Raw genomic sequence first — 14,768 nt, 5'->3', positions numbered from 1 at the left:
CAAAGTTTTACTAGGCCCTCAAATTACTGTGTTAGGGGTTTCAGTGATATTCTTGAAGAGAAGACATGGGCCGTTCGGGCTCCTACAGAATTTATATGTCTTCTGCAATGATTTAAGTCCACCACCCAGTTCTCCTTAGCCGTGAGCAATACAGAGGGGTGGAATATCATGAAACCTCATCTTAGGGTTAGTATAATTTGGACAAAAGTATGAACCAGATAATCTACCTATGTCATGCCCAGCTACGTAAATGTTACATAAAAACACGTTGTTCCTGGAATGCATAGCATAAGAATAAATTTATAATAGATCTACTCTTCTACAAGAGGAAATTTTCATTATTATAGTAACAATCCCTATCTCTAAAAATATTTTTTACTTCTTAAAGTCATTTTGTCTGGTATTCTTTGGTTATTACTTGCACACTGTAACTTTTTCTATTTTTTTAACTTTTGTTTTCCCCCTGCTTCAGCTAGATCTCTGCATACAGTATTACAAAGAACATATAGCTGGATTATTTTAGAAAGTCATACAATCTCTGTTTTTTTACTGGAGAGTTTACTTATATATAGCGCACTATTTAATAAATAGGAATGTGTTCTAACATTTCATTTTTTTATTTGAACAAATTTTCTATATTTTCATTTGCACTTATTTTTGCTTTTTAAAAAATGATTTCTATAGCTTTCTTTTAATGAATCAGGAACTTCAACTGCCTCTCATTTCCCTTAGTCTTGCTCTGTTCCTCACCCACTGTGTTAAGATAATCTAAAATTTTGCTTTTGTGGTATTGTCGTTTTCCTTCTCTATTTTCTTTCTTTGGTCTTAATCTTATCTATTATTTTTAACTTTACTAAGTTATTTGATCATGCTTAGCCCTCACAGGACTGTGATTTTGCCTGGATTTGCTTCTCTTCTTACTTGGGTGCTTTCTCTAACAGAAAGTATATTTCAAACCTTCAGAAGCCTTGAATGCTTGAGAATAAATGAACTATACCCTGCAGATGAATGACAATTTATCCTTACACAAAATTTTAGGTTCAAAATTATTTTCCTTCAGTATGCAATACTTTAATTAAAATGCTTGGGACCTAATAGATTCTGAAAATCAGAAATATTCTGATTTTAGAAAGGCAAAATGTGTATATACCTTGCTTATGTAACACTCAGCTAGACCTGCATGAATACTTGGCAATTTAAACACAAAATTGCTGCAACATATAATTTCACACTGAACAGGAAAAATAGTGGCTATAAATAAGCTGATATCAGTTCAGTTGAGGCCTGGCAGCCAAATGAGTTTTGACTGAAGATATTCTTAAAAAGAATAAGTTTTTACAACTTTGGGGATTTTGGAATTACAAGTAATTATTTGCATTCCTATACCTTAAGATATTATTCCACTGTCCAAAATTCTGCTGTCCGTCTGAGTCTGAGTTCTTTCGTATGCGATCTATTCTTTCTCTTTGGAAGCTTTTAGAAAGTTCCCTGGTTTTTGTTATCCCTTTAATTGTATCATAAGGTGTGTAGATGGGGGAGTTTTTTTCTTCACCTCATTTGGCACATTTCCTGACTTTTGATCTGAGGTAATTCTTCTCTCTTTAATTCAGAAAGATTTATTTATATCTTTTATTAAAATATACTTTCCCTACCCCCTTCTATATTTTTCTTTTCTACTAAGATTACCGTTATTTGGATGATGGCAATTTTATACTTATCTCATAAGTTTTCTTTTATATTTCCTTTTTTCTGTTTTGCTGCTTCATTCTGAGAGTTAATCTGATCTTCTTATTAAGTAAGAAATGCATGAATCTTGTGTATTCCATTATTTATCCCATGTCTTGGTTTCTTTATTTTAACTAACATTTTAATTACTGACTATTTCCACTTGATTACATTATGATTTCTTGTCCTTGTTTCAGTTGCTAATTAAGTATATTTGGCTAGCTTATTTTAAAATCATGGTTCATCTATTATAATATTCTAGTTTAAATGGTATATACTGTTGGGTCTGCTGCTATACTTTTGAAGCAGTTTTTGAGGCACTTTTTTGAAAGAGCTTTACTCATCAGATATCTGATTAGTTTTTCTTGTGTCCCACTCACCCTTGGAGGAATCTACTACGTATTGGTAGTCTTATAGCGAGAAAGGCCAAAGTCAATGTTCAAAATTAGGTCAATGCTATACGTTAAAGAAGAGGAGCCCAAGAGTAGAGAGTCTAAAACTCTCAAAACTACACAATACCATAAAACTACAGTTAATCCCTCTGCATCAGACAAATCAATGGTCACAGTTTAAATTTTAAATTCTTTAAGAGAATTATCTTTAGGAGGGGTCAGCCTCCTTTGGAAGTAATGCACCAGCATCAGAATAAGTCACACCTATTCTATCTGCTGCTTCTCCCAACCTGTCCTCTGCTCTGTCCTGATTTGATCCTTGTGGACACCAGCATCTGGCCCTCTGAAGCCTTTATCTGTATATACAGGAAACGGAGAAGCAAGGATTTCCCCAAGGTGACTTGAGGGTAGGCAAGAGCAGAATTTAAATCACTTTTCTTTATTTTCTAAATGAAGCCCCCAGATGTCTTCTGCCTCAGACTGCAGCCTCTACCACCACCCCACACAAAAGAGACCAAACTAAGCTTTGCTGTAGATAGGGGTTTCCCAAATGTTTTTGCCTGTTTGTTAGATCTAAAAATCTAAAATTTCCTCTACAGTTTCTCCAGGATTTATTTGGGGAGCCTGAGGGGCAGAGTTATCAGCCTGTGCTCATTTGCCGTCTTGGTCCAGGTGACCATGGATGGAACCCTTGTGTAGTCATTGGCACCTCAAGCTCATTGTGACTTTGCTACTTCAATGACATATGTTGAATGACATATGTTTGCTACTTCATTGACATATCTCAAGACAGCTCTACTTTTCCAATGCATATGAGCTTGGAAAGACCTATGCAACACCTCCTAAGGCCCTGCCTGCCTAAACATATCACAAGACAATTTTAGGGATATTTATAGTAATGGTATTTTTAACTATTATTTTATTGGTCATTTAAATGGGTAGAGAATGTATTTAAAATTATAATTCTAATCTTTCTTTAAAGTGACTTTATGTGAATACTAGCATCCTCAGGCTTTATGTTGAGCAATGAACCCAGTTTCCCTGAGAAGGCAAACTGAGGAGGCTTCCTGTTTGCCTTATTGTTGAAGAGGAGGTGGGTGATGACTAGATGAGTGCAAAAATAAATTTGGCCAACTGAGGCTCCCACACTGAAAGGTTTTGTGCTGCCCTCTGGGGATAAGGAGATGGAGAAAGTGTTACCAAACCAGGGTCATTTTTGCCCGACGCCAAGAAAGCCAAACACCGACATGATGAGATTGCAGCAAAGAAAGAGTTTACTCACAAGGCAGCCATGTGAGGAAGTGAGAGCGTGAGTCGCAAATTCACTTCCCCCAAAATAGGGACTCAGGGATATTTATGGAATAGGGGGCAAGGTGGTCTGAAATGTGGAGAGAGGTGATTGGAGATGAGGAGAGGTGAGGTAACTGATGATCTGTGCAAGTGTAGTCAGACTTCATGCCTCTTCATAGGACCCATATTCACAAAATGGCAGCATTAGCATCATCTGAGGGTGGAGTTTTTAGCCTCTTGAAGTCAAAAGGTTGCCTCTCGGACATCTGTGCAGGCCCAGTTGATGAGTTGGTGGGCTCAACTGGCCTGAAGTGGACAAGGAATTCTAATTCCTGAAAAACAGCTCACATACCCATTACCATAGTGATCCAGGCTCTGGTGAGTTGTTATCTATAGGAGACCAGCGGGAGTCAGATAGCATATTGCTTAAGCAGCACCATTAACAGTGGGTGGGTTAAATGGCTAAAAGCTGTAATCAGTAATTATAAAAAGGAAAAAACTTTAGTACCTAGATACTTAATCATCAATGGCTGTTTGCCAGGTTCAATCCCCCCTACTCTTTGGTCATTCCTCATTCTTGAGGGATTTGGGGCGACAACCAATCTAGCTACTTCCTGCTGAATTGGGGTGTAGATCAGGGTTAAAGGAATGAAACTGTCTAGCACTCATTTGGAAATATTCTCATGTCCCCAGCTTACCAGAAGGGTAAGAAGTATAAATAACCCAAATTTTAATAGTCCCTGAAAAATAGACCTAATCACAATGGGGCCTCCATCTGATCTCCAGCTGGAGCAGACAACTGGTCTCAGTTCCTGATAGTCTTTTGTTTTACTGGATATGAATCAGAGACCAGAGTAATGGCCTATACCCTGATCTTTCAGATGTCATTGATGATGGCCATCAACACAGACTCTCTGCCTGGGGGTCATCACATTCCTAAGGAACTCAAAAGAACAAAGTTATCAACTTATAGCAGCTGAGAGGGTCCATAAAATCTACAGAGCATGTCTGGGTTAGTTAATCAGAGGTCATTCAAAGTTACAATATGGTTTCTTTTTCACAATATCACTTCCCTTTTGTCAACCTTGTTTTGACCAGGATCAATCCTCCCTTTTGTGTTCATCTTCAATCTTGAGGGATTATCTTGTTGATGAGGGGCATAGGTTGTTCCATCTCATTGAACCAGTCTCTTAGTAAGACGGTGATGCAGGTGGGCTCCCAAAGTTCAGCCTATATTGTGTTAGCAAGTAACCAGGTATTTAATAAGAAATACTTCTAGAGAGACAAAAAGAAAAACAAGATTAATGGTAGAAGGAAATTATAAACCAGCAAATTATAAACCTTTCTGAGCCCAGGCAGCAGCCAGTCAAAAAATTTCTAGGTGTCAGAGTCGAAGCATCCTTTGCAGTTTGAAATGTCTCTCATAACGTCATCATGTGTTCAGGTTACTGAGTGTCTTACACAGCAACAGACATGAATCTTTCTTAAGTTTATATCAAGTTGTTCAGCTTCAGTTTACAAGGCTTCAGGATCAAGGGTAGGTTCAGTTCTCAATGATTCCAAATGAAAATGATGGAAAAAACTTTGAAACATTGATTTGAAGATTTGTAGCCAGATATTTCAAGAGACTAGAAAAATTCAGCATCCAGTCCAGTTAACAGACAGGAAAAAACCTCAAAGATAATTAACAGAACTAGGATCTAATATGTATGAATGTATACTATAGTTTTTATTGAAACATAATTTTTCTCTCTAAAATCACCCTCGTTTTTACCAAAGATAGCCAAATTAAGACTAATCAGTTTGCAAAATGTTTCATTTCAATAAACTTGGCCCAATTATTTACATAGGTAGAGCAAGATTGGCAATTGATTATATAGGTTCTTTCCAATATGCTTTGTTGGAACACTTTCTGAGGAATCTCAGATTGAACTTTAAAGGCCTCTTGAGGCCAGGAAAGCCAAGCCAAAAATTTGTCATCAGATTTTGCCTTTGCATATTTCGGTGGATTCCTCTCTTCTTGAGGTCCCTCAAAATATTTTGAGGTTCCAGACACCTGCCAGATAAGTATCTTCCATACTTACCCAGGATGCAGGAATCCTTGTGACCAAGGTACCAGGCAAATATTTCCAAGTGGCTTTATTCCACAAAGTCCAATCCTTGCCTCTCAAAAGCTGTCTGGTCATATCTGAGTCTATGCCTTTTTCTCTCAAATATGACATTCCAGTCAAAGCTTTAGTAATATAACCAATGTTTACAATTGTGTTCTCTTATAAGGAGAACAGATTCTTACTGAGCTTATGCAAATAACTACATTACCATGAAAACAATACTCACTCATTAAAAGTTTCCAAATCCTGGAGTGATCAGGTGGGGAGAAAAGTCAATGTTTCAAGTCTTCTTACAAAGGTATAATTTATCAAATTGATATAAGTCATAGTTAGCATGAGAGAAAAAGACTTCCTTAAATTTGGAAACAAAAGAGAACCAAAAAATCAGCAATATCACAAATGAAAAGTCACATAAATCATAATCATCATCATCAGTTCATTCAGGCCTGTGTAATTGATTCTTGATCTTATTGTTCGATTGGCAGTTTTATGAGGTCATCACTTTCTCTATTAGAGTTCTGTAACTTCTTACCCAGTTCAGTTTTATGATCTGAAAGTTTATCAGAAACCTGTATTCCAGAGTAAGTGTCAGAGTCCTTTCCATGAATCTCTCTGAAGCTAAGACAAATTTTCAAAAGCAAAAAGCATCAGAGTAAAATAATAACTGTCTGTAAACAACAAAAGACTTGAAAATGGAAATTGACAAAGAAATTTGGTTAATTTTCTGACATAAAATTCTGGTTATTATTTTAAGGTGTTGTATGTCAGAAAATAACACCTTAAAATAATAACCAGAATTTTATTCCTGATAACTAGCACAGATCAGAATTTTAGGAATGTTATATAGTTTCAAAACATTTATATTAATAACATTTATCCACATAATATCACCTAAGAAAGCTTATCATCACTTATTTGACAATGCTTCCCATGTAATTTAATATACCAAATAAGCCTAATTAGCTTTGTGTCTTCCTCCTTATAGGAAGAGAGAGCAAATCTCTTTGAGGAGCCTCAGGGGCCCTCTGAAAATCCTCAGAGAAATTCTCTCCTTTCTTCCAGGCCAAAAGAAAGCCTCTATTCAGCATTTGAATATTTTGGTGTTGTGGGGCGGGGGGGAGCTTGTCAAAAACATAAAAAGGGTTTAAAACACTTTTTCAGGTAGGAAACAACACTCAGTTATCTATTGAAAGTGACAACAGAAACTGTCAAGGTCAAACTGTTAAAAACAGTCAAAAAATCTTAATAGAAAGACCTTAGTATTTCTGAACATAGGAAATTATTTTAACAAAACAGATTTTCTGTATGTTAGGTAGACTTTCTCGAAAATAAAGAAAATATCCTTTTATAACCTCTTTATCAAGAGCAGACCAGAAGTTCAAGAAAATTATACTTTTGAGAGAGAAAATCACATTTTAACTTTTGTACCACCTCATTTTTGTTTTTTTACACTAAAACTCATTTACTTAATTGGACTTACTTCGATCTTAGCCAACTTGACCAGGAATAAAACTCCTTTCAGAATTTCTCAATAACACAGCTTATATAACTTTCTTTTTACATTCAGAATTTCTCCCATGCTTTCCTTCTTCCCTTCTAGTACTTGAAGACAAATTTATCTTCCTTAACCCAACAAGCAAAAATATTTCCATTCTTTATACCTTCTTTACTGAAAACACAAATTTTAATTTCCTTTTATACAGAGCTGTTTGCCTTACTAATTTTTGGTAGCTTTAATTGCATATATTAATGAGAATTTTTAACCCTTATAGGCCTTAGTAAAAGCTGAAAACTAAGAAATTATGAACTGTCCTTTACATTAGCATCCTGTAGCTTGGAAAATTTATAAATGTGTTTTATAATTTCAAGAAATGTACTACTTCATGGTGCAATCTTAATAAAATACAAGACATCTTCACTAATAGACCCAAACACCTTTTAGTTTCTTTGTAATAAGAAGCCAAAAGTAGATAAATCTAGACACATCTAACAATAATGTTTCAGTATTTTATCTTATTTGAAAAATGACCCAGATATTCAGTGAGTTTTTTACCATATAATTTTACCTAGCAACACTTCAAAGTTTCAAGTTACCAGAAAGATTTTGGAAGTTATTTTAAATATGAATGTCATAAGACATAATTATTTTAAAAAGTTCACCCAACACTTTTATCTTTTTCACATCTATTTAGTTTACTCATTCCCAATAATTATTTAGGTTGCCTATAAAAATTCATGAGATGTTAGATAAAATTAGCCATTATTTTAAATTATTTTTGCTTAACAGTTTTGTAATAGAGATAACATCAGCTTATTTGACCAATAAATGTAACATAAAGGCTGCATGTCTGCATCATATCCAGTGCTAACTCTGGAGGACATGCCCATTTTAATTGAACCAACAAATTTAAATAAGTTTTCATTTACCAAAGATTAATTTCATATCATGTTAACCTAAAAGACATTTGGGTTAATTTCTTTTCCTTTTAGAAATATTTTAGGTAAGTGCTTACTTTAAGTCAATTAAACAGAGGTCTTAGTTTTTGGCCACACCATCCCAAGGTAAAAATATCATACACATATAACATACATATAGACACACATACACAGGGACTGCACAGCTATTGTTTTAAAATTACTGCCATGAATCAGGTACAAGGCTTTTTGGTGCGGGCACTCTTCTGGCTATTTTTTGGCTTTTTCCCTTTTTTTTCTTCAGTCTTAGGAATTAGTGATGGACAAGATAATCCCCAGAGGATTTGCAAGCTCTCTGAGACAAAGGAAACAGGTGGAACTGCCTCTAAAGCTGCATTTCCAGTCTTACAAGGATTTTCCTAGGACGCTTGCTCTTGATTTCTCAGAAACTGCATTGTAAATCAAATGACATTATGGGTTGATCAACCTCTCCAACTACATCATAAAGGCACAGACAAACCACTCAAGTTTTCTCCAAGTTGGAGTTTCTGGGGCATAACCCATCCAAAGTTGAAGTGTTTCCAATTAATTAAAATGCACCCAATGGGTGAGTCTCAGGAGAAGCTTGGGGTGTTCCCCATGGTGGTAAAGCACTGTCAGTGTCTGACTGACAGTGGACTGGAGAAGGGTGCAGAGACCGACTGCAGGTGTCAACATAGTTAAAAGATTTAGTCAAGTCCCATTCAGCCCAGGCACTTAGTCCCTGAGCCAGCATAAGGCAAGCCAGGGAGGCAAGGGGCAAAGGCCTGGAGCTGGCCGGAGCGGGATCCCAATGCCAGGGTTGAGAGTTAAGTCCCTAGCAGAAAGTTTTTCAAGTTTTGATTTTACAGAAGGTCTAGGTTCTGCTCACATCCAGCCTGATCTGAACCCAGACTTGATGACAACAGAGGAGGTGATGAATGAGACAGAAAAAGAAAGGAAAGAGGTGATCAGGCCTCTCCCTCTCAGCTTCTTCCCAAGAGTTATCAAGATAAAGGTCACACAACAGTTCCTGGACAAGACAGTTTACGGAATAAATTACTGGTCTCCTGTCCCCACAACTGACTTAGTTGGCACCTAAAATCCTCAACAAGCTCTTGACAGGAGACAAAACAGAGTTCCAGATTGTCAGTCAAAGGATTGACCAAGGGACCAACCTGGAATCACTCCAGGTGCCCAAAAACCAGAGGAGAGCTCCTGGGAGTGGAATGAGGACTTTCTGAAACCAGGCAGAGGATAGCTCCCAGGTTGGAACATGGACTCTTCAAAACCAGGCAGAGGCAGGCTGGGGGTGGGGTGTGGAGCTTTCATTAGCATCTTTAAGATCATGAGTGGAAGCTGAGATTCCAAATTTAATTTCTTAAGACTAGTCATTGTAAGAGCTCTCTGACTATGGCCACGTGGTGCTACAGAAAAATGCCATTTTTTTCTTTTTCATGGACTTGTAACTGAAAGTTGTCTAATTTTGAAGAATGAAGCCTAGGGAGCTGCTGGTGGGAGCCAAATTAGAGTAATTTAGACATGGCCAGTAAAAGTATACTTATGCTACAGCTAGAACCAGATCTCAAAAACAAACCAAGCCAAGACAAGCCAAGAGCATTTCTGTGAGGGGATCCCCTAATTCTTCCTTATTATTAAGCATCCTGGAAACCAAGATGCTCACAATGAAGGCCAGACGAAGGCTTCCTTTGTCAGAAGTCCCAGAGGGCGTCCCCTGCCAAACCAAGGCTTCATTTCAGAAGTCAGACTTAAAGGAAGAAGAAATAAGAATGAGGTCACTTGTACCAAAGTTACTCACCAAAAAGACGTCTTCCAAACCAAGAAACCATCTCTCTACTGCAAAGTGAAAATATGCTCCCAGCAGCTGCTGGACTCATTCACAGGTTCTCCACATTGGCAAGGAGCTGACAAATTTCAGGCAAAAATGTCCATCTGGACTTAGCTCCTGCCTGGCTCATCATTTGTTACCAAACCAGGTTCATTTTTGCCTGCTGCCAAGAAAACCAAACACCAAGACAATGAGATTGCAGCAGAGAGAGAGTTTAATCACAAGGCAGCCATGTGAGGAAGTGAGAGCATGAGCCTCAAATTTGCTTCCCCAAAAAGATGGACTCCGGGATATTTATGGGATAGGGAGCACAATGGTCTGAAATGTGGAGAGAGGTGATTGGAGATGAGGAGAGGTGAGGTAACTGATGATCTGAGCAAGTGTAGTCAGACTTCATGCCTCTTCATAGAAACCATATTCACAAAATGGTGGCGTTAGCGTTATCTGAGGGTGGAATTTTCAGCCTCTTGAAGTCAAAAGGTTGCCTCTCGGACATCTGTGCAGGCCCAGTTGATGAGTTGGTGGGCTCAACTGGCCTGGAGTGGACAAGGAATTCTAATTCCTGAAAAACAGCTCACACACCTATTACCATGCTGACCCAGGCTCCAGGAAGATGTTATCTATAGGAGCTTAGTGGGAGTCAGATATCATATTGCCTAAGCAACACAGTTAACAATGGATGGGTTAAACAACTAAAAGCTATTATCAGTAATTGCGAAAAGGAAAAACCTTTAGTACTTAGATACTTAATCATCAATGGCTGTTTGCCGGTTTCAAAAGGTTTTTAATTTGAGTATACCCCACACACTCCTCCCTTCCATTTTCTTCTCTGATTCTCAGATCTCATCCATATACCTTTATTCCTGGGTCTAACATGGACTTCAAAGGGCCTGACTGTTGTTTCTTGTAATTGCTCTCCTACTTGCTCTTGCCCTTCTTCACAGGAGACTCCTGGCATCCTCTAGACTGATTTGTTAGGGCGTCAACTTGGTGGAGACTCTTCACTGAGGAAGTTCAATGACTTTGTGAATTTGTACTGAGAAGATTGGAGATCATGCAAGTTTATGAACTCTGTTCCCTTTGTTAAGAGTTGTCTCATTTCCCGCTTGAGCTTTCTGTGTAATGGTTCAAATCATCAATTGTTTAGCCACTGCCTAAGGTCAGGAAGAATGCAAATTTTTTTTGTATTTCTTTGGTCCATTTATTAAAATTCTATCTGTACAGTACTTTGAATTATTGAGCACTGTTCTGAACTACCTTTTTTGCTGATAGTAATTTGTGTGTTATCTGCTGGAGTACCAACAAAGGTTATCCCTCCACACAAACGGATTACAAGAAAAGGGCGAAAAATGTCCTGAATCGTGCTCATTCCTGCCCTTTATCTTCTACTGCTTTATCTCTAGATTGGGCCCTCTCTGATCTGCCCTAATGTCCCACTCTCTCCATTAGTTTAATACCAGCCCTATGAGTCCACAGAAGCAGCAACCTAAACCCATGAACACTCATATCCTCCTTGCTTTTTTTTTTTTTTTTTGAGGAAGATTAGCCCTGAGATAACATCTGCCACCAATCCCCCTCTTTTTTTGCTGAAGAAGACTGGCCCTGAGCTAACGTCCATGCCCATCTTCCATATATCAAGTAGAGATCTGCAAGCAAGACCAGCTAGGGGTTACCACTGTAATGTCTGCTGGTTGGTGCCATTTATTTGACATCTCAGCCCTTGTGGCACTCTGGAGTGCATCCACTTTCTTTCACAGAAATGACACTGCAGGGTAAAAGGTTTATCAGTTCTTCTTCGTGATCAGAAGTTCATTGATCTTGCAGAATTTGCTAAGTTTAGATGCTGTCGTGATATAAGCTCACACCCAACTTGTGTTTACCCATGAACAATGCAAAAAATTGTGAGTAATCTTGAATTTAATCATCAAGGTAATATAGCCTAGTCAAGAGGGCAACTAATGCCAAACTTTTTCAATGTATTTGAGGAAGGAGTTACTTATTCATAATGACTTTCTACCTCTGTCAGGCCCCAAGTTTGTCAGTGATTAATAGCTAGGTGAGTGTTTCAGGTATGATTTAAACCAAAAGTGATTTCATAGAAGTAGCTAGATGACTCACCCCTCCCTTTGAACATTTTAGCCTCATTCAAGGGGCATTTAAGTCCCCTGGATGAGTTAAGCTCAGACATTGGCACTCCTTTCAATTACAGACATGTTACAAAAGAACAAGAGAACAACTCGGCTATGTTTTGTTCATTGTGACTAAGATATTTACAGGAGATAAACAGTTCAGTTCCCTGGCTAAGAATATCAAAACCACTGAACGTTGATGGGCAGAGTCTCAGAATTCTTTCATAACTTCTCTCTCCCTGGGGCATAGCACAGTATGGGGAAGTTTTTAAGTAACCCAAACCAGTGTCATTTTTCCTTGTTACTTTTCAAAATACTTCATTTCCTTAGTCTTTAACAAGATTATAACATCCTATGTTCAGTCTCTGGGTAGTTTCACTAATTTATCTTTCCATTAGTACAAAACAAATTGTTATTCCTGCATTTCTGAAAAAAAATCTCAAGGCCTAGACTACCGTGGAAAATATTTCCAGTAGGGTGAGACCTGTGGGGATTTCTATAAGAAAGATTTGGGTACTTGATGGGTAACTGCAAGATCACAGGGGAATTTTCTCTTAACTGGGGCACTTTCTTCCTGTTCCTTTTTTCACCCACTTTCTTTAACATAGGGCCCAAACTTCAAAAGAGCATTTCATCTGATCTATCTAAAAATAACTGCCATAATTACTTACTCAAATGAACATACTGAGAATTTGCTACAAGTAATCTTTTGCTTCCAAAAGGGATACTTTATAAACTTAGCATTATCTCTGACCACTAAAAGTTTTCTGCCTTGTGTCATTCTGGAAGAGGGAGGAAGATATGCAGAAATAAATTTAAGAAGACACAAACAAATGGAAAATTATTCTGTGCTTATGGATCAGAAGAATAAATATGGTTAATATGTCCATACTACCTCAAGTTATCAACAGATTCGATACAATCTCTACCAAAATTCCTATGGTATTTTTCACAGATATAGAAAAACAATCCTAAAATTTACATGGAAGCACAAATGACCCCAAATAGCCAAAGTAATCCTGAGGAAGAAGGACAAAACTGGAGGCATCACATTGCTTGATATCAAACTATACTACAAAGCTATAGTAATCAAAACAGTATTATATTGACATAAAAATAGACATATAGACCAGTGGAACAGAATCAAGAGCCCAGAAATAAACCCCTGCATATAGGGATAACTAGTATTTGACAAGGGAGTCAAGAGTACTCAATGAGGAAAAAGTAGTTTCTTCAATGAACTGTGTTGAGGAAACTGGATCACCACACATAGAAGAATGAAACTGAGCTCCTACATTATACTATTTACAAAAATGAACTTTAAATGAATTGAAGATTTAAACTTAAGACCGAAAAGCACAAATCTCTGAAACACAGGGAAAACTCCTTGACACTGGTCTTGGCAAGCATTGTTTGGATAAGACACCTAAAGCGCAAGCAACAAAAGCAAAAATCAACAAGTAGAACTATATCAAACTAAAGAGCTTCTGCACAACAAAGGAAATAAACTAAACAAACAGTAATCAGTAAGCAAACAGTAAAACCACCAAAAAGCAAAGAAATGAACATGGCCGAATGTTGATTCTTGTAAGAGACTAACTCAGGTCACTGATAGCTTGATAAATGCATGAATCCACTTGGCCAGCTCTGGCTCAAGTTCTAATAGGTTTGCTGGCCCTTAGACATGAGAGGTGGAGAAGAGTTTTGATTTGACGATACCCAAAACATTTGTCCCTTCTATTTTCTTCTCTGCAACTACACATCTTGTACCTTTAGTCTGAGGTCTGATGTGGAATTTTAAGGACCTGACTTATTTATTGATGAAACTTCTCTTCTACTTGCTAACTCCTCTCCTTAGGAGACTGCTGGGGTCAGATGCACATAGGAGACCAACCTGGTGTGGACTCCTCGCTGAGGATTTTGAGTGATCTTCTGGAATAGTACTTGAGATGATAAGAGATCATGTAGATTTTTCCAGACGTTTTTCCCCACATTAAGAGCTCTCTCATTTCCCACCTGACTCATTTCCCAATCGGCTCGTTTCATAATAACTATGAAGCCTTACAAATTCTAGAAGAACACTGTTCCTCAACACTCTTGAGGGCCTCATAAATCCCTCTGTATCTCTGCGATGGCCCAAATCACCAATTGTTTGGCCACTAAGAGTCAGGAAAATCTTCATTTTTTTCTAAGACTTTGCTCTATCTTTTAAAATTCAAACTGCACAATATGGATTTGGGAGCATTGTTCCAACTTCCCTTCATTTGAGCAAGAAATGTATGTGTTTTCTGCTATAGAAACAACAGAGGGTGTCACTCCACATAAGTTAGTTTCTGGTAAAAGGAGAGGAAAATGTCCTGATTCGCAGACATTTCTGTTGTGTGTCTGCTGCCTCCTGGTCTCTGGATTCGGACCCTCTGATCTCCCTAATGTCCCTCTGTACCCTTTACATTAAGACAGCTGAGTGAATCCACATAGCAGCTCTAAAGTCTATAATAAAGAATTTTGAAAATTCCTCAGTTTTTGTGGCACTAATGCTAGATCCTCCTTGCTTTTCCCTGACTTACTCCTGCACATTGAGACATTTTTCAAATCCAGACTTCAACTGTCTCCCCTCCACAAACCTAGTTTGAATTAACTCTATAAGTTTTCTTCTCCCTTCAGATGACCTCAAATCATCTACTAAACGTAACAGGTCTTTGGATCCCTTCTTCATTTCATGGCCTCATCCTTCAGATCAGATAGTGGATTACCACAATACTATATGCTGATAGGTTCCCTTATTTGACTTCTCAGGGTTGCAATTCTTCAAATTGTATCCATTGTACTATATAGAAAA

At 37.7% G+C, this 14,768-nt stretch overlaps 1 long non-coding RNA gene across 1 annotated transcript; it reads right to left on the bottom strand.

The window, feature by feature from the left end:
• Positions 1-3,373: 3,373 nt before the first annotated feature.
• Positions 3,374-10,071, bottom strand: LOC138924068 (uncharacterized). Its single transcript, XR_011438662.1, has 3 exons — positions 9,771-10,071; positions 5,745-5,870; positions 3,374-4,682 (listed from the first exon to the last, which is right to left on the bottom strand). It is a non-coding gene; the product is annotated as an uncharacterized lncRNA (long non-coding RNA).
• Between the last annotated feature and the right edge of the window lie 4,697 nt (positions 10,072-14,768).

The sequence above is a fragment of the Equus caballus genome, chromosome 5, assembly GCF_041296265.1.
Source record: "Equus caballus isolate H_3958 breed thoroughbred chromosome 5, TB-T2T, whole genome shotgun sequence".
NCBI classification, from domain to species: domain Eukaryota; kingdom Metazoa; phylum Chordata; class Mammalia; order Perissodactyla; family Equidae; genus Equus; species Equus caballus.
Note: the sequence above shows the minus strand (reverse complement) of the source record. Positions and strands in the feature narration are given on the sequence as shown.